At 38.5% G+C, this 20,075-nt stretch overlaps 1 pseudogene across 1 annotated transcript; it reads right to left on the bottom strand.

The window, feature by feature from the left end:
• Positions 1-1,680: 1,680 nt before the first annotated feature.
• Positions 1,681-20,048, bottom strand: LOC308689092 (plexin-C1-like; annotated as a pseudogene). The gene is made up of 16 exons: positions 19,117-20,048; positions 18,756-18,881; positions 18,520-18,654; positions 18,301-18,401; positions 17,998-18,106; positions 17,742-17,901; positions 14,104-14,203; positions 13,907-14,000; positions 13,676-13,714; positions 13,165-13,298; positions 12,889-13,068; positions 8,047-8,155; positions 7,775-7,939; positions 6,584-6,745; positions 4,749-5,033; positions 1,681-1,737 (listed from the first exon to the last, which is right to left on the bottom strand). The product of its transcript is annotated as a plexin-C1-like (transcript).
• Between the last annotated feature and the right edge of the window lie 27 nt (positions 20,049-20,075).

The following is a 20,075-nucleotide window of genomic DNA, read 5'->3' as shown; positions in this document are numbered from 1 at the left end:
TATTATTCCAGATATAACGAGATATATAAGAGTTCAAAGTTTTAAAAAACGATGTAGCTAAATAGCATGGGAGATTTTGAAAAAGATAGTTAAGTCGAGGAAGTATGTTCATTTTTATGACGTTAACTCTCCCAAGAAGAGAAATTGGCAGAGGGGTCCACTTTTCTAAATCTTTTTTAACTTTTTGGACTAAAGGAGAGTAATTTGCTTCAAATAAATGATTCAAATCAGGAGTGAGGAGAATGCCAAGATACTTAAAACCTTTTTTAGAAACCTCAAAAGGAAATTGTATCATAGGGTTATTAAAATAATTAAAAGACATAGAAACAGACTTTTCGATGTTAACTTTGTATCCCGACACAGTGCTGAACAAAGCCAAGGAAGTCAGAACTGCAGAAGTAGAGGTCTGTAAATTTTCTAAATATAAAAGGACGTCATCTGCATACAGAGAGATGACGTGTTTTTTCCCATTAATTATAATTCCAGATATCTCAGGATTGGTCCTGATAGACTCTGCCAAAGGTTCAATAAATAGTGTGAACAATAAGGGCGATAAGGGACATCCCTGTCTGCAACCTCTACGTACTGAAAAACCTTCAGACATCAAACCATTTGTGTTGACGGAGGCAATAGAGTCTGAGTAAAGATGCTTAATAACATTAATAAAATTAGAGCTTAATCCAAATTTTTCCAAAACTAAAAACAAAAAAGGCCACTCCACGCGGTCAAAAGCCTTCTCGGCGTCCAAAGATAATATCATTGATGTTTTTTTCTGAGTATTAAAATAATGTATAGCATTAAGAGCACGACGTACATTATCCGAACCATGCCTGGATTTCACAAAGCCTGCTTGATCAGGATTTATAACCTTAGGAAGAATTGATTCCAATCTGGAGGCCAGAACTTTTGCCATTATCTTATAGTCTACATTAAGGAGACTAATAGGCCTATAAGATGAACAATCTAGAGGATTTTTATCTTTTTTTAGGAGTAAACTAATTGAAGCCTGTCTCCATGATGGGGGGATTTCACCTTTCCAGATATCATTGATCGCAGGCATAAAAATCGGATGGATATTGGACCAGAATTTTTTGAAAAATTCCAATGGGAAACCATCTGGACCGGGGCACTTCCCATTTGGCATGGATTGAATTGCTGCCCAAACCTCCTCTACTGAAAAAGGAGCATTTAGGTTAAAACGATCCTCCTCAGAACAAAACGGTAATGTAATATTACTTAAAAAGGCAGCAATGTCAGAGTCCGTCGCTTTAGATTCAGAACTATATAGCGATTTATAGAATTCCTTAAAAGTACTATTTATGACTAAAGGGTCACTAGAAATGACACCATTTATATTCCGTATCATATTAATTGACCTGTCGTTGTTTTGATTCTTTAATTGGTATGCCAGTAACCGGCTAGATTTATTGCCAAATTCATAATATTTTTGTTTAGTAAAGAGAAGAAGCTTCTGAATATGGGAGGTATGATCCATATTTAGTTTAGTTCTTGCATTCACCAGTAATTTTAAATTTGAAACTGTAGGGAATTGCTTGTGTATTTGTTCCAATCTAGTTACCTCCTTTTCAAGATTTTTCCTATTACTGTCTTTGGCTCTTTTAAGGTGGGAAGTGTAAGAAATAAGATGACCGCGTAGAGTAGCTTTGGCTGCATCCCAAATTATGGCAGAAGACACAGGAGAATCTCTGTTGTCGAGCCAAAATTGAGATAAACTATCTGAAACAAAAGATGAAAAATGATCACTGTTTAAAAGAGATGTATTAAATCTCCAATTTGAAGATCTAGGTATACTGAAGGCAGGGTCAATTTGCAAACGTACTGCTGCATGATCTGATAGGACGATAGAATCAATATGACAAGTCTGAACTGCATGTAAAAATTGTTTAGGGAGAAAGAAATAGTCCAGCCTGGAATATGAATTGTGGGGGTGAGAAAAAAATGTATAATCCCTCACTTTAGGATTTAACTGACGCCATACGTCTATCAAACCGGAGTCAGAACATAAATTATTGAGCACCTTAGATGATTTAGGGTTTGATACGTTTGCAGATGAGGATTTGTCCAGAGAGGCATTCATTATACAATTAAAGTCTCCAGCTAGAAAACCTAAGCCTTTACAATGATGAGTGAACAGTAAAATCATCTGTGTTATAAAATTAGGGGAATCAAAATTTGGAGCGTAGAGATTTAGAATTGTTACATGGCATTTGAAGATCGATCCTGTGATCATAATAAATCTCCCTTCAGGATCTGATTCTTTACATTCTAAAATAAAAGGTAGATTTTTATTAATAAGAATGGCTACCCCTCTTTTGTTCTGTGAGTAAGAAGAAAAGTAGACTTGACCAACCCAGTCTTTCCCTAGCTTTGAGTGTTCTGCGTCGGATAATTTTGTTTCCTGAAGCAAAACTATATCAGGTTTTTGTTTTTTCAAATGAGTTAGAATTTTTTTCCTTTTAATTACATGTCCAATCCCTTGAACATTCCAAGTGATAAGTTTAAGTGAACCAGCCATGAAAGGTGCGAATTAATAAAGATAAAGCGATTTTATTTGGCGAAAAAAGGCAACAGAGAGTTGGCTTACAACAAACGTATAAAACATCAAAGAAAACCTTGCAGCGCGTACCCACCCCCACTCTGTCCCCAAACGACAGAGTAAAACCCCCCATAATGAAGTCAACGAACGTAATAATCAATACAAATCCAAACTCAATTTAGTGACCACAATAACAATTCAGTCGCCAGAGACAACGGCCAAACCAAGAGACTGAATAAAAAAAAGAAAAACATAAAAACGCTATGAGGAAAAGGAAAAGAGAGTCCCTTAGGAATAAAAGAAAAACTATGTTATAAATGGGAAGCTATAGCCTACTTAAGATTAATCAAACCTCCCAGTTATTTCAAATTACTTTGAATCAGGTATAGAAAACAAAAAAGTGAGTAGCCTAAATAAAAACGGGTTTGCTCCTTTAAATAGTCTTAAAAAATAAAAAATAATGAAGGGACTCGCTGTAAATCAAGTCAATAATCCTCCTTAACAAACGAGAGTAGCAGCAAAACTACCTCAAGTAAGAGATTCCAAAAAGGCAGCGGCTGATTCAGGGGTATCAAAAAGACGAATTTGCCCGTTATGAAGACAGCGAAGCCTCGCAGGGTAGGCAAAGCCACGATACATATTCCGACGGGCCATCGATTTCCCCACGGAGTCAAACTCACGACGTTTGCGCAGGACTTCCGCCGAAAGGTCAGAGTAAAACCTTAATCTGGATTCATTGTAGAGGATGTCGCGCTTCTTCAAAGCTGCCCTGAGAACCAAGGCCGTAACCAGGGTTTGAAAATTAGTGAGGTCCGAGGTGAGGTGCAGGGCCGGATTAAGAATTCAGAGGCCCCTGGGCACAATCAATGTCTTGTAGGCCCCCCCTTAGGCAGGCCTAATGTATAGTTTGTCCAAGGACATTTTAATTTTGCATTAAGAGTTTTAGTTTACTGACTTAAAAGGAACTTTGTTGTACTATGCTGGAGTAAAGTTCATAAATGATAGATCTTTCCCATATAGGATTTTGTAAAACTATGTTGGGTAAACCTCTGTCCCTCTAGGGGGGTTCGGGGGCATGCTCCCCCGCAAGAAAATTTTGTACATTTTAAGGTTAAATGCATCAATCTGGTGCTCTTTGAGAGCTCAAAATTAAGAGCTTCAACGGGCTTCAACCCATGAACTGTGCACAAATAAAAAACATTGACTTGTACCTGGACATTAAAGGGGGCTCAAACATATTTTTTAGTTATGATATGGAGTTTCAGTCTACATTACATTATAACTGGTGTTTTAGTATGCCAAACAATTAGTATAATAATATAATAATGATTTCTATAATTATTCCTATGACATAAAATCCATATAGCCTAATAAATGAAAATGAATATTTCAAAAGTATATTTTACATTACACTATAGGAAAATTACAATACTTTTGTCCTAATGTCTTCACTTGCAAGAAATAAACCCTTTGATCGCGTGAGCAAAGTGCGCACTTTTCTTTAAATCACGCAGCACAAACATAATGCCTATATAGGATACTTAAAGTCTTGTGCTGTTTTATAAAGCACAAAACCATATCACGGTTTCGATATTAGTTCGTTGGCAAAATATAACGCTAGAGACCTTTATGTTAGGCTATACATTTTACATCTCATGTGTATTGGGAAAAGGGAGAAGAGGGAGAAGAGCGAGTTCGGCAAAAGGCGGATTCGAACTCGAGTCGAACGCGTCAAAAGCTACTTAGTTTCAAGCACCTCACGCACGCCCAACGACCCGTGCAACTGTAGCTATTTAGTTGTGGGTGCCTTTTTTGCTAAAAAGACAGGCACTTAGTGCAAATTATACGCGCCATTATCGGAAATGTAAAAGAAAAAAAAGTTTATTGGCACTTTTTGGTCATTTCATGACTTTCAAATTGACATCAACTACGATGCTGTTGCATCATGCTTGTAGTTTCTTTTGCGCTTTATTTATAAATTATAATAAAGTGACATAAAGCGCTCTGCCGCATTTTTTACAGTCTATGCTCACAACACGCTCTCAAGCCCCGTTCACTGATCTACCTTCTCGCAGCGACATAAATTGCAAACACACATATGACGCGGTTTAAACGGCTAATTAATCATTCAGAGAGCTTGAAATTTTATTTTTGAATATAAAAAAATGACCGAGGTCCGGACCTCGGTGACCTCATAGCTGGCTACGGCCATGCTGAGAACCGCTTCTTTCTGAGAGTATCGGAGAAATCGCACAAGAATACTTCTTGGAGGCTTATTCGCGTCCGGGCTAGGGACCAGAGCGCGATGGGCGCGTTCAATCTCCAGAGGAGGAAAGTCAGCAGGTAGGCCGACTAAAGTTGGAATGATAGTTTGGAGAAAGTCCGCGAGTGAAGTGGAGCCTTCCGCTTTCTCCGGGAGATTGACGATCTTTAAATTCTTTCGACGCCCGCGGTTCTCCAGGTCGTCAACCTTCAGCTGCAGCATATCCACTATCTTTTGCATAGCTGATATTTGGACTTCGCAATTGTCGCGACTATCCTCGGTATTTGAGATCCGAGTTTCGGCTTCATCCATTCGTTTTTCCAAATCTGTTGCTCGATTAGATAGATTGGAAAGAGAAAGCTCAACTGACGTGATAGATGTTTTAATGTCACCCAGAGCACTGTTTATCGTATTCAAACGAGCTTCGACAGTTTCATCCATGATATTAACACGGGAGGCTACAGATTTGATTTCAATCAAAATCTGATCCATGGTAGTCGTCGAGCAGGTGGCCTCCGGGGTGTCAATTTCGCCATGCTTATCTTCATCAGTGGAGCACGCGGTCAGTCGAGTCGTCGTTTTCTTTTTCCCGGTGGACGGGCCAGACGACGAAAATATAGGAAAATCTTTGTCACGAGGAGGTTTAGGCATACTTGAGATAGAAATTAACTGATTAAGTGACGTTTGCCAAGCGAAAAAAAGAACTTTAAACCTTGGTTTAGCAAGGAGCGAAGTCTCAAGCGTCCATCTTGCTCCGGGTCACGTGACCACCCCCCCAGCTGGTATGTTTGTTAAAAATGTGGAATCTTTAGTATACAACATAGCACATGTGATGATGATACATATAGAACAATTCAGATCTGTGTTTAGAAGACCGTTTAGTGTTCTTAAGATATTTAAGTTTTATATCTTGTTAGAGATATAGACAAATTATATTCTATTCTATTTTATTTTAGAGTAACTACGCTGTGCTCTGAAATGTGTGCTGGTGACTTGCAGAAGTAAAAGTTTCTGTGAGTTCATGTGTGCTTGTTAATTTAAATCAGACCAGACTCTTTTTTAAAGGATTTTATGTTTGGCATGTTTATTAATAAGTATGAGGTGTAAGGCAGTGTAATGATAACATAAATTATCAGATTAATAACAAAAAATAGAAGAATTTTGTAGGTGTTCGATGGAAAATAATCGATGAAAGCATTCTCTAACAAAATAACTGTAAATAACAAACCAGTCCTCTGCAGGAACTTTGAATTGATTGTAAGTATATAGCGCCACCTGATGTTCAGTCTCAGGATTGCTCTCACAGAATATTTGAACGCACGTTGATGAATAGTTAAAGCAATGACAAAACATAATTTTTTTATGTAAAGATGAATAATTAACTGATATGTTAATTAATGAACTAATAACTAATATATATATATATTGCAAATAATGATTTGAAGACTTTTTCAAATATATATATTTTTTTTTTATTTAAATTTTTTTCTGTGAGTGTTTTCATTGTTCTTTCATACTTGGCCAGGTGTGTTCCATGGACTGAGGCAGAACAAATCCTTTGTATTCCCCATCCTGAGAACATAATTCCCAATCGTGATCTAAATGACAATGAAAAGCAATGTCTTTTAATCTCATAAAGTTGATTTAATAAGATTTAAATTAAACTTAACACAGCAGTGTTAACAGCATTTATTAAGTCAAATTATGAACTTCCATGTTTATAGATTTAACAAAGAATTGAACATATCAAAAACCAGACGTACAGTTATTGAGTCCACTTCTGTGACGGCTCCTGATTCTCCTTTAATCTTACAGATGATGGCATTGTACTCAAACACCTCCAAAACACACTGATACTGCTGATCTCCCCGTAGACCCGTCACTTTCACCTCACTCATACTCAAGGTCAATGCATCTGCCTTTTTCTGAGAAAGAGAGATCCACAAGATGAATTTGTGTTACTGTAACTCAAATTATAAAGTTCAGGGCCCGTATTCATAAAGATTCTAAGAATCCTCTCAGAAAACTCTTAATTTAGCTTAAAAACTTTTTCGTAGGAGTCTTAGCTTGAGAGCAATTCGGGACTGATCTGAGAGCAACTCTGAGTAAGGAAAAGACAAAAACTTTTATCTTAGTAAGAAGGCGGGGTTAACCCCGTTGCTATGTATGACACAATCTTTTGAAGACTGTGATTGGTTGGTTGTTCAAGAAGGGGAAAAAAGTGATTTTAAGTATAGGGTCTATTCTAAGCCTTCACTTTGAAATTACATGCGTAATTTTTCCTATTTGACCGTTCTCACACACACACATTATACCGGTATATATAAATCCTTATTTTATTAACCATGCTGTTGATTTCCTATAAGGTATTTGCTTGGCTTAGAATGATAAAAATTGTTACACTCTTTCCAATTACACTGATTGTTGGCATGTCTATTTAAATGGTGGTTTGAATGTTGGTTTTAATGTATCAAACATGGAATTTTCCGAGTTGCCAAATATCGTAATGTAGTGATTACTTTCATTTCGGGCGCTATGGCATTTCTGCGCTGTGTTGGAGATATTAGCGTGTCTCTAAAAAGATCAGTCACAAACATGATCCCTGCATGATCTAATCTAAAGCGTCTTATTAACTCACTGTCATCCATTGTCTGCAACACATTTCTGCTCCTTCTTCGTCTTTCTGCCATTTTCTCCTCTGCTAAAGAAACTCTTAAGCCTCTTAAAAGTCCTCGTCCGTGCTCCTAACAATTTTGACCTTAAGACCTCTTTTAAGGGTTAAGATGCTTTCTGAATTACTTTTTTCTTTACTAGGATTTTTTCTTTAAATTTAAGAGTAAACGCCCACATTTCTAAGAATTTTCTTAGAATTTTGTCACTAGGAGCTACTCTTTGCATTAAGATTCTTTATGAATACGGGCCCAGGTCTTGCTCAGTTTTTAGCAATTTTTTACCTGAATGTTCACCAGTAGGTCGTTGGCCACCTGTAAGGTGGTGAATGTGAATTCTGGATCAGGCTCGTAGGACAAATACCCACAGTCAATAGTGGTGTTCACAACTTTCAATAATAAGCTTAACAGTCCACTGCCATAATAACGGGGGGAATGAAACCAAAAGCCCTGAGAAAAGAGAGAATTAAAAATGACTCCAATATGATTTTAATTAAAGATTTTATCCCCTTGATTCATTGACATGTCGCCCTTTGACCTCTGTGTGTCAGTCTTACCTCTGAGCTTCTGCTGTATTGTGTTTGAAGCTCTTTATTAGAGTGACGGACAATAACTGATTCCACAGATTCCATATTGCTCCCCTGAACATCAATCTTCCTTCCACCACTGAATAAAGAGATTAAAACCAATTTCAGTCAATAATACATAATAAACAATGTTAAAGTAAAAGTAAAGTATTGACATTTTAATTCCTCCCACTAACTTTCCTGCATGTGTATTTCACATACACAAACACACAAAATTCAAAATGTTTCAGCAACCAATGGAAGTAAAACCTGCCGAAAACATGAAAACAGTCTGGGTGTTAGGAAGCTGTTTGCTCTTACTAAACTAACAACTAGTCTTGGTCAAACATGGTCCTGATGGTCTGGCGCCCAGTCTGGTGGGGGTAGCCCCCCGCGGGACGGGCACGTTCAAGATCTAATCACCCCTTCCTGTTACCCCCACAAAACCTCTCCATCCCTGCCACCTCTCACCTCTGCTTCGGGGGGCAGCGGTTTCCAGCGAAATGTTAGATGTTCCGTTGTTTCCTGCTGTCATTCAGGACACGGAACATCTAACATCCCCTCAAAAGGAAGTGTTAAAATTGATACCACTCTCAGAGAGTCTGGCAGCGTGGAAACTTCCAGGCATTTCTGCGTGGGTATTAAGCACAGTACAGAATCCAATTTATTCGTCGTCCTCCGCGTTTAAATGGCGTGGTCTCCACTTCCGTGAAACCGGAGCTGATGCACGTACTGTCACAAGAGCTACAAAATCTTCTGATCAAAGAGGCCATAGAACATGTTCCTCTTCCAGAGAGAGAGTCGGGCTATTACAGCAGATACTTCCTGGTTCCCAAGAAAGATGGGGGGTTGCGTCCAATTTTAGATCTTTGAGGTTTAAACCGTACAGTCAGCGCTCAAGTTCAAGATGTTAACCGTCAAGACGGTCGTGTCGCAAATTCAACATCATGATTGGTTTGTCACGATCGATCTGAAGGACGCATATTTTCACATAGAAATATTGCCACAACACAAGAACTTCCTGAGGTTTGCTTTCGGGGGTGAAGCGTACCAATTTCGGGTTGTTCCATTCGGCCTAGCCTTGTCACCCCGCACATACACAAAATGCATGGATGCAGCACTGGCTCCATTACGACTCCAGGGCATTCGCATTTTGAATTACATCGACGATTGGTTAATACTAGCACAATCGCAAGAGATGGTGCTTCAACACAGAGACATCGTGTTAGCTCATCTAGTTTCTCTAGGGTTGAGACTCAACACCAAGAAAAGTGTTCTTTCTCCTGCCCAGAGAACGACTTATCTCGGGATATTTTGGGATTTGATCACGATGCGGCCACAACTGTCTCCCGCTCGAATCGAGACCATTCAGCAGACCCTGAGCGAAGTCAGGCTAGGCCAAGATCGCACTGTTCATCAGTACTAAAAAATGTTAGGTTTCATGGCTTCAGCATCCACGGTGATTCCTCTGGGGCTGTTGCACATGAGACCGTTTCAGTTGTGGCTAAAAGCCAGGGAATTTCATCCAAGGGCCAATCCTCAAAGGCAAATAAAAGTGACACGCCGCAGGCTTCGTACACTATCTCTGTGGCTCAGACCCTGGTTCCTCACCTTGGGTCCCACTCTAGAGGCGCCTTGTCGTCGCAGACTGTTAACGACAGACGCCTCCCGGATGGGCTAGGGAGCGGTCTTAAGTGGTCGTCCAGCTCAAGGGGAATGGGAGGGTCATCAGCTCGATTGGCACATCAACTGCCTCGAGCTGATGGCCGTATTTCTGTGCCCGGTTGCATAAAGCACCTTAAGTTTTTCCCTTAAGTGTGATACTTAAGGGGCGATTTCCCCTTACCTAAGAGAATAACTTAAGGGTGTTGCATATAATCTCTTAAACGGTTCTCTTAGGTAAGGGAAACATTTAAGTGTTTCACGACAGCGATCCTGGATTCACGTTATAAAAGTCTGTTGTTGCCATAGATACGCAAAACACTTAAACGCGCGTCGCGTCTAGGACAACTGTATCACACACCGGGCGCGCACTTTCTCAGTTTATGGCCAGCAATATTGTTATGTTTAAGGACATTATGGAATTAAGATAATGTCTGTACGTTATGTTATGACTGTACTGTACAATTAAATATAATCGTTGCTATAATAAGTCTGCAGTCTGAACACTTTACCTCAGAGCGTCCGTTAACTGAATGAATTGAGAATATCACCTGAAAATCCGATACACACTAATTGTAGCCTACATTTATTGAATGGTAGCCGATTTATGCACATGTAAAACATCCCACTACTGAAAACTCCAAGTTGCAAAAAAAAAAAAACGCAGTGCTAAGCAGTTGTAACACCGCAGGTAAAGAGTGGTTGCGATGTGTGACATGGTCAAGTTTGTTAGCGATGTATTGCGCAAATATTGCGCGTCGATCAAATCGGTATTCTTGCAACAATTTTTCATCCCTAAAATGGTCCAAAGGGTTCTCCCTATTCCTAAAAATTCTTCTTGGCACATAATGATCTTCAGCTGGTTCCATAAATTCAGCCATGTCGTCTTATTTTTGTCCGCGTTACTCTTAAGGTTACGATTTCCAAACCTTAAGTTAAACTTAGGGAAATGACCGTTAAGGGGTTTTATGCAACACTTAACGCTTTTTAAGGGATTATTTAAGTGAAAAAACAGCATTTAAGGGAAATTCTAAGTGTTTATGACGTTTCACTTAAAGAAAGCCTTAAGTAACACTTAAGGGTTTTTTTCTGCAACACCCTTAGGTTTAAGGGAAACATAAGGGCGAACTTAAGGGAAAATTACACTTAAGGTGCTTTATGCAACCGGGCACTGGCCCTGAAATATTTTCTCCTTCAGTTGAGAGGTTGTCATGTCCTAGTGCGGGTGGACAACACAGCAGCAGTCTTTTATATAAATCACCAGGGAGGTCTGCGCTCACGCAATCTGAACAGAATAGCGAGGCAGATTTTTCTCTGGGCCCAGGACAAGTTCCTGTCACTCAGGGCAGTGTACATTCCAGGGCATCTGAATGTGGGAGCGGATTTACTGTCCAGACAGAAACTACCGATGGGGGAATGGAAACTCCACCCTGAAGTAGTGAAACAGATTTGGACCAGATTTTATAAAGCGGAGGTGGACCTCTTCGCCTCCCATCAGACAGCGCAATGTCCCCTCTATTTCTCCCCCCTGGGTCTGGATGCGATGGCGCACACATAGCCCAAAATGCGCCTGTATGCGTTTCCTCCAGTTTCTCTGCTCCCGGGAGTTCTAGCCAGAGTTTGCCAACAAGGGTCTTGCCTCTTGCTGATAGCGCCACGTTGGCCGAACAGAGAATGGTTCTCGGAGATAATATCTCTCCTCTCCTTCCAGTAAGAACCAAGATCCCTTCATGGGACTTAGCTATAGTCCTCGAGGGTCTGGTTGAGACCCCCCTTGAACCTATAGAATCAGCGTCTGACAAACTTCTGACTCTAAAAATGGTTTGAAAAGAATTGGGGATACGCAGGCTCTGTCCATCTCGCCATCCTGCTTAGACTTTGCCCCAGGAATGGTGAAAGTGATTTTGCACCCTCATCCTGACTACCTTCCTTTCTCGACTGTACATCCTGTCACTCTCGAGGCCATCTGTCCTCCGCCATTCATAACGCCGGAGCAGGAGAGATCTCAAAGACTGTGTCCAGTTCGTGCTCTTCAGGTTTACATCCACCGCACTAGCCAGTGGCGTAAGTCAAAGCAACTGTTCGTCTGTTATGGGGGTAGTAACAAAGGGGCAGCTGCCACCAAGCAGACCATGCCTCATTGGGTCAGGGATGCTATTACTCTTGCCTATGAGGCGCACGGTCAAGCTCCGCCAATAGGTCTTAGGGCTCACTCCACCAGGGGGGTCGCCTCCTCTAGTGCTTTGGCAAGGGGTGCCCCCTTACAACTTGTTTGTGATGCGGCAGGCTGGTCCTCTCCGCACACATTCATAAGATTTTATAGTTTGGATGTTCATGCTACTCCGGGCTCTCACGTCCTTGAGTCGACGTCACAAGCTAATGTCTGAGGCCTTCTTGCGTTCTTGTGAGCACACCTGCACAACCGTAGGGGTCCAGACACTTTTAAGCACGGCGGCATGGGTATTCTCGTTCCCAATGCGCTAAGTAGCGCAGCATCGATTGTAGCTTTTGAAAGGGAACGTTCTGGGTTACTTGACTGTAACCCTGTTCCCTGAAAAAGCGGAACGAGATGCTGCGCTACTTTGCCGTGCTGAAGATGTCCCGGGACTGCTCTTCAGACAAAATATCCTGACAATGCACCTGTGGCTCATCTATTTATAGCCTCGTGTTGGGGGTGCACGCCGATGACGTCATCGACCGAGGCTATATTACCTCTGGGTCAATTCTATTGACTAGTTACACACAATATTCACAGCTGGTCACGATTAAAGACATTCCCAATGCGCTAAGCAGCGCAGCATCTCATTCCGCTTTTTCAGGGAACAGGGTTACAGTCAAGTAACCCGGAACATTCTCATTCTACCTCAAATTACCGTACGTGCATAAAGTGACCGTTACAAACTGCAGCTCTCAGAACAAAGACAAAACATGGAAATGACCTGACTTTCTTGCATATGAGTGGGTTTTTTATTTAATTTATTTTTTATCAAGAGTAACTCTGCAGATCATTACACTGCAAATATTATTTTCCCACATTAACAGCATTCTTGCCAATTCTGTGTCTAAAATGGGCTGTATGACATTTGATTAAGTAATTATAATGTGCCGATGTCATCTCAAGGCACTGATGGGATATGGAAGCTGTTCTGCCAGTGGTCTGAAAGCTCTTACCTCCTCCAGGAGACTGTGGGCTGTATTCCTGTGCAGCTGGGCTGGGAACTGTAAGTGATGATACTGTTACCATGACAACGGTTGTCAGGAGTAACAACACACACTTTCACTGTTCCTTTAGTTCCACTGGGAGGAATGTGGAACCTTAAAGTGTCACTGGAGCGATCAAACACTGGAGATCTGAGGGGAAACATTCATACACAGATATACAATATCATTTATCTCAATCTACACACATTCATAAATACGACTAAACACAAACACGCATAATCTCACTCTTTAGGAATAAACTCCAGATCCCCTTGAATATGGATTTTAGTAACAGATTCCAGGTTCCTTCCTCTTAGTAAAACATTGTTTCTGCCATGGAAAGAAACCTTGTTGGGCTCCAGCGAGAGAATCTCTGGCTCCTACAGGACACAAATGTTGCACTCAGTAAAGAAAGGCCATACAGGAAGAAAAAGAAAATCCATATCCACTTAATATATGACCCAAAGCATTCGCTAATAAACAACAGAAATAAAAGTAAATTTTATTACATACATTTTATAAATGATAATAATAATAATATGCGGTAATTAAATTTACTTTAAATACGCATAATGATTGTGACAAATCATTTATTGCTTATATTATAGAAGAAAGCAACTTTTGTTTTAAAAGAATTTTAAAAGCAAATAGTTCCTCAAAAATGAAACAAAATCCTCAGACTCTTGTAAAGTCACATCTATTTGAAATAGGAACAAACTGTTCTGTGAAGTTGGGTTCATAATAGTATGACACTTACTCTGTAGATAATTTCAGGGCGTAGATCTTTACATGCATCCTAAAAAGTAGAAAAAGAGAGAGAACTGAGCGGTTCATTTACTTCCTGAGTTTTCTTCAGTCGACACAATGATATTCAAGCTATTACCAATGAATTAATATCATATTGAATCTTTATAAAGGTTACGTATACATATTCCCAATACGTATATGTATAATGAAGCACTGGATTGTAGAATACAGTATGTCTCACCTGTATGAGTAACTGCGGTCCAGGTCTATGTGTCCAATCACAACGCTGAGAGGAAGAGGACCACTGACACCCAGATGAGACACACTGCACACACCTGCATTCATGATTCATGATATGATTTATTAATATAACCTATAAAGCTCTGTGTTATCATTACTGCACTATGCAATTTTTCACACTGAATTTCATTTTCTCACTGTGTATAAGAAGCATTTGTGTTTTCTGTGATACTGGAGCAGTTCCTCAGTGTCAGTGTCTCTGTGATCTTCTGATCCTTAATGGTAACAGTAGCAGAGACTTCTGAAACTGAATAGATTATCAAAAATGTTTATGGTTATAAAAAACATAAAATCATATTCTGACTACAAAAATGTACTGTATAATAGCGCACAGTAGTTCATATGAAGTAGCTTATGTCAAAAAATTATGGTTTTGGCATATGTTTATAGCAGGAAGTCCTTATATGGGTGTTTTATGATGCCCCTATGGTATGTGAAATTTGACGCATGTGTGGTTCGGGGGGTTTTGTGTGTGTGTTTTATGACTGTAAGCTGCTTGGTGTGACAAGGAAGTGAATGTTTTTTGCAGGGATGTTTTTATTATTGGTGGATTTAATAATAAAGTCCACAGATTGGTGAAATTATGAACATGAAGAAATCTGTCATGGATTTGTTTTCAGATGACGAAGCAGCGTCCATAATGTCTGTGGGGAGAATAAAAACGGGTGAATGAAATTAAGAAATAGCATTGACAAATTAAAAAACATAAAATAACAGATATGTGAAATAAGATTAAATTAATTTAAGCATAACTATTTCTAAAAGTAAGTTTTAACCCTTTAAACACCACATTATATGAGTTAAGAATACAAATGTCTGTCTGATAGTCTCTCAGGAGTGTATAAATAGCCGATCGTAGAATTTTTCTGCGCCGAAGAAATATGTCAGAGTGAATTGTTTTCAGATTACACAGTCACGTCTATAAATAAACAATAGAGATTATATGAAACAAGATGTTAAATCAAGTATCAAGTATAAGTATTTTAATCTAATACACAACGAAATACTGACTTACATAGATAAAACATTGGCCATGTTGTGTGTGTGTGGTGAGTTTGTAAATAGAATTTAAATAGACAAAAAAATAGTAACGTGAATAAATGTACAGATTTTTATTTAGAAAAAATCTTTAAAAAAAATCCTGAATAAAAGAAACTAACACTTTAAAGTGGAAAATCTGATTATAATGCATATATAGCCTACAAGTCTTTTTTGTGACACTGGGTTGCACGGTTTCCATTTAGGATACTTTTTCATACACGCACACATATACAAATACATACATAACGTTACATACGCACGCCCCCCACATGCTAAGATAGAGTACGGGAAAGAGTATTGTGTGTGTGTCAGTGGACAAAATACTGTTTGAATATCTTTGGATAAATAAGATCTAAGACGACTAAGCACAGTTTTTGCTTTAAAATTGTAAAGTTTTGAACAGACGCTGTTATGTAAAATAATAGCTCTGGGTTAAATTTAGGCAAAATCATTTCTGGGTCATTTTATGGCAATGTCCATTTTCTGTCCCTAGCCTTTACAGAAATATCACACTTGAAAAACACTTTAGGGTTACAATTTCTTCACATTTTAAAATAAAACAATATGTTATTTGAACAATTACGTCGTCTTAAGCCATCTATATGGCAATATTTGATTTCTAACATTTGAAAGTAGTGGTCCCTTGGAGTTGTGTCACTGGCGTTACCGTTAAACAAAAATCTAATATTTTAAAACAAATATCATACTGATGACATCACTCGACTTCCTTCTTCCAAATTCATGAATATCTATGAAGAAAGGCCCATAGCCTCTTTTCAGTTATCAAAAAACTTTTTATTTATCTCATGATTTCATATGAAGCTTTAGTTTAACTCACTGGTATGACCTACTTTACTGTTAGGGAGTTGTAAAAAAAAAATAAAAAAATAAAAAATAAACTAGAATACTTATGGAATAAACAACTTCATTTAGTTAGTATACCATGATTGACAAGATGTGGTATTTTTCATGAAAATTGTCTTTACTGTCACTGGTGTCTCTTTTCTTATGGGAGAACCCCCGTGACACCCATTTATAGATAAACTTTATTCGACGCTATTCATTTAGATTGTATACCAAATGTAACAATTTAATCTCATCTACTTAGTTGAAGAATAATGATCTTCGGTCTTTTGTGTGTCATTGGTGATTCATTGTGTCATTGGTGTCACTGTCTTTTTCTGTCACGTTAAATAAAATGTCACATATGATAATAATTTTACATCCATTTAATTCTGATGCACTCAACGTTAAGATTTAAAGGATTGCATCATTACTTGATTTTAACAGGTTTTTCAAATATTTTCATTGTTATAGCAAACACATGGTAGCGCAGATTAACTAACATCATTCAAGCATACTTTTAACGAGCCTGATTAAAATAAATAAAACATAATCTCCTTATTTGTTGCACTATTATTATTTTCTGTAACTCTGATTACATGTGCTGAAAAAAATAGAAATAATATTTCATAAAAACCTTTAATATTGCCCAAGAAGTAAGGTAACACGTGTCAAAAATGGTAGGCATACATGCAGTCTTCAAATAAATGCACAAAATATAAAAAATCATTAAGCTGTCATTTTTGTGTATTCATAAAGTCAAAGGGTGTTCTAATACTGTGTTCTAAGTTTAAATATTAGAAAAAGAAATCTAATCTTCAAATACGCTTACTATGTTTAAACCTTCCTTTTGAAAGGGAACGTTTAGGGTATGTTAAAACCTTCCTTTAAAATACTTGATAATTTAACGTCTTATTTCAAACAAAACAAACTATTATACACTATTTTATGTTTTATTTATCTAGGCAAATCTGTATATTGTGGTGTCCGCATGATGACTCTATATTACTGATGTAATGGATTAAAATACTTATACTTGATAAATTAACATCCTATTTCAAATAATATGAACTAATATTCACTATTTCATGTTTTATCTATGTAAGTCAGTATTTTGTTGTGTATTAGATTAAAATACTTATACTTGATGATTTAACATTTCAAATATGAACTATTATTCACTATTTTATGTTTTATCAATGTAAGTCAGTATTTCGGTGTGTATTAGATTAAAATAATTATACCTGATAATTTAACATCTTGTTTCATATAGTCTCTATTGTTTATTTATGGACGTGACTGTGTAATCTGAAAACAATTCACTCATATTTCCACGATCGGCTATTTACACTCCTGAGAGACTATCCGACAGACATTTGTATTCTTAACTCATATAATGTGGTGTTTAAAAGGTTCAAACTTACTTTTAGAAATAGTTATGCTTAAATAAATTTCATCTTATTTCACAAATCTGTTATTTTATATGCTTTTTAATTTGTCAATGCTATTTCTTAATTTCATTCACCCGTTTTTATTCTCCCCACAGACATTATGGACGCTGCTTCGTCATCTGAAAACAAATCCATGACAGATTTCTTCATGTTCATAATTTCACCAATCTGTGGACTTTATTATTAAATCCACCAATAATAAAAACATCCCTGCAAAAAACATTCACTTCCTTGTCACACCAAGCAGCTTACAGTCATAAAACACACACACAAAACCCCCGAACCACACATGCGTCAAATTTCACATACCATAGGGGCATCATAAAACACCCATATAAGGACTTCCTGCTATAAACATATGCCATGGTCATAAATCATTTTTGACATAAGCTACTTCATATGAACTACTCGCACATACAACTTCATTAATAGAAAACTAACCTCCAGTATAAAGTATGTGGTCAGGAAAACTACAGGAGCAGTTTGGGAAAACTGCAGTCAGATCAGACCCGTCACACAGATTCACACTTCCTGTGGTGAAGGAACATGAGAAGGCGGGATTTCCTGTGCTCTCCAAACTCAAGGCAAGATGTAGAGTAACCTGTGTAGCAGAGAGCAATGTCTGGTAGTCATATAAATTATTTCTTAAATATATTCCCTAAATTATGATAAATATTTCCAGATTATGACCCTCTACCTTTCTAGAAGAGTTCTCTGTCATCTGAAAAGAAAGCAGCTGTGTCTTAAGAGAGTTTTTTGGGATGGACACCCATGAAGTATTTGAGCATTCATCTTGGGTAGAACATCTAGATAAAAACATCATCAATTTATCACGTACAGATCTGTTTGCACACTGTTCACCATGTCCATATAGATGATAAGAACTTAAAAGACTGTTCAACAGTGAACCATTAGGCATATTACTGTTAGGTGATGATGCCGCCTATGCAGATTGCATGTGTGATGTGTGAAAAGTCCCATGTGATAAAGGCAGGCTGACCTCTGTGTGTTCACACACCAGCCGCAGAGAGGATCCAGAGCAGCTCTGCAGTCTTTCAGAGATCTGTATTTAGCACACTGAACCACAGACACTTTTCTGAGCTACATCAAAAACATGAGCAGAAAGAGACAAGTGTGATTACTCAATGTACTGTAACACAGTTGAGTAGAGACATACTGCCAATGGTTTGTTTGTTAATTGCACATTTCTAAATCTCACCTCTTTCCTCACAGCGATGTAGATATATTTGAAATCTACTGGATCAAAGTGCATTCTGGGAAGCACTGCTCGTTCATCATCAGATTTGTACAGCACTATTGGACAGTCTGGTGTGAATTTCTCATCCAAAACCAGCTAACAACAAATAGAAATAGAAATCATAAACTGTGATTGTAGTATTTCAAATGCAGAGGTAAACAACAGATTAAAACGGAGCGGTGAGAGGTGAGGGAGACCTTTATCAGTTGTCCATCACTGGTTCCTATGAACAACACAATCCAGGATCCACTTCTAACTGCTGCCACTGATGACATTGAGCTGTACTTGAACACCACAGAGAGCGGCTGAAGGTTACTACCACTCTGCAACACATAGAACAAAAATAAGCATAGGAATCTAAAAATGTGATACAATCTAAAAAAAAATAAAAAATCACACTCGCAGTAGTGCTGCTGTGATTACCTGCGGTCTCCTGAAGCAACCCCACTGACAATTTAGAACAGCAGCACTCTTGCTCGCGTGACATTGATCAAAGATAAGTTTTATTCATTGCGAAAACTATATGAAGTATAAGTATGCTGCGAGTGAAAACATTACACTATTTCCAACCTCAGATTCACATTTTTCACCAGTAGAGCAGAAACCCTTCACTTTGCCTCGAACTGTACTGATGTCGTACAGAGCCAGCGCGGTGTTCTCCGGATCCTGCTGATTCTGCGCACTGAACACTCCTGCCCAAATAACAGCGTTCCCTGAGGGAATAACGGTGGAGGAGACGAGCACTGGACGAGCTTTATCATTGCAGCACTCTATCGTTGCAGCCTGTAGGGATTTAAAGATGTCTGACTTTTTTCTTTTATTGCTGTCCATCCTCAGGACGAGCACTTTCCTCTCCGAGTCAGTCTTTGCGTTGAGAAATAAGTAGGACTCTGAGGGAGAAACTCTCTGGAATCCGTCAACAAACTCCACATCTCTAGCGGTGCTCTGGATGAAGGGGGTTAATCCGTCCTCTATGTCGTTGAAAATCCCACCAATTTGAGACTGTAAAGTGTTCCACAGTTTAACAACAGGATACGGATCTTGAGGTTTTGTTTGTTCGTCCTTTTTCCCAACCAAAAGGTAGGCTACTTTACTGGTAGGCTACTTGGACCTGCTATGAACGCAACAGATTTCTCATTCTGTCTCGGTCCTACCGATATACTTTCATAGTAAATACTCTTTGTAATGTCATTCAGATCAAGAACTTCACAATATCCATCTCTAAAGGTCCCACAGGTTATCAGGGTGTCGTTGTCGTCAAAAGGCACTAGAATGTTGACTCTATTTTGATGAGTGGCATTAGTGATGTCCTTCCTCTTCTCCTCAGAAAGATCGAGTCTCATCTGATGTAGTCGATGGTCAGTAAGAACGAACAACTTACTTTTACCAACTACAAAGTCCTTGATGTCTCCATCAAAGTTCACTACATCACCGCAAATGCAATGTTTCAAAAGTGGGAGCACAAGTATTGCAAGCAAGTATCCTCTCATCTTACATATCTGAGAGATCAGCTGAAG

This window comes from Scardinius erythrophthalmus, assembly GCF_964197995.2.
Source record: "Scardinius erythrophthalmus genome assembly, chromosome: 4".
Lineage (NCBI taxonomy): Eukaryota > Metazoa > Chordata > Actinopteri > Cypriniformes > Leuciscidae > Scardinius > Scardinius erythrophthalmus.
This window is presented reverse-complemented; position numbering and strand designations above follow the sequence as displayed.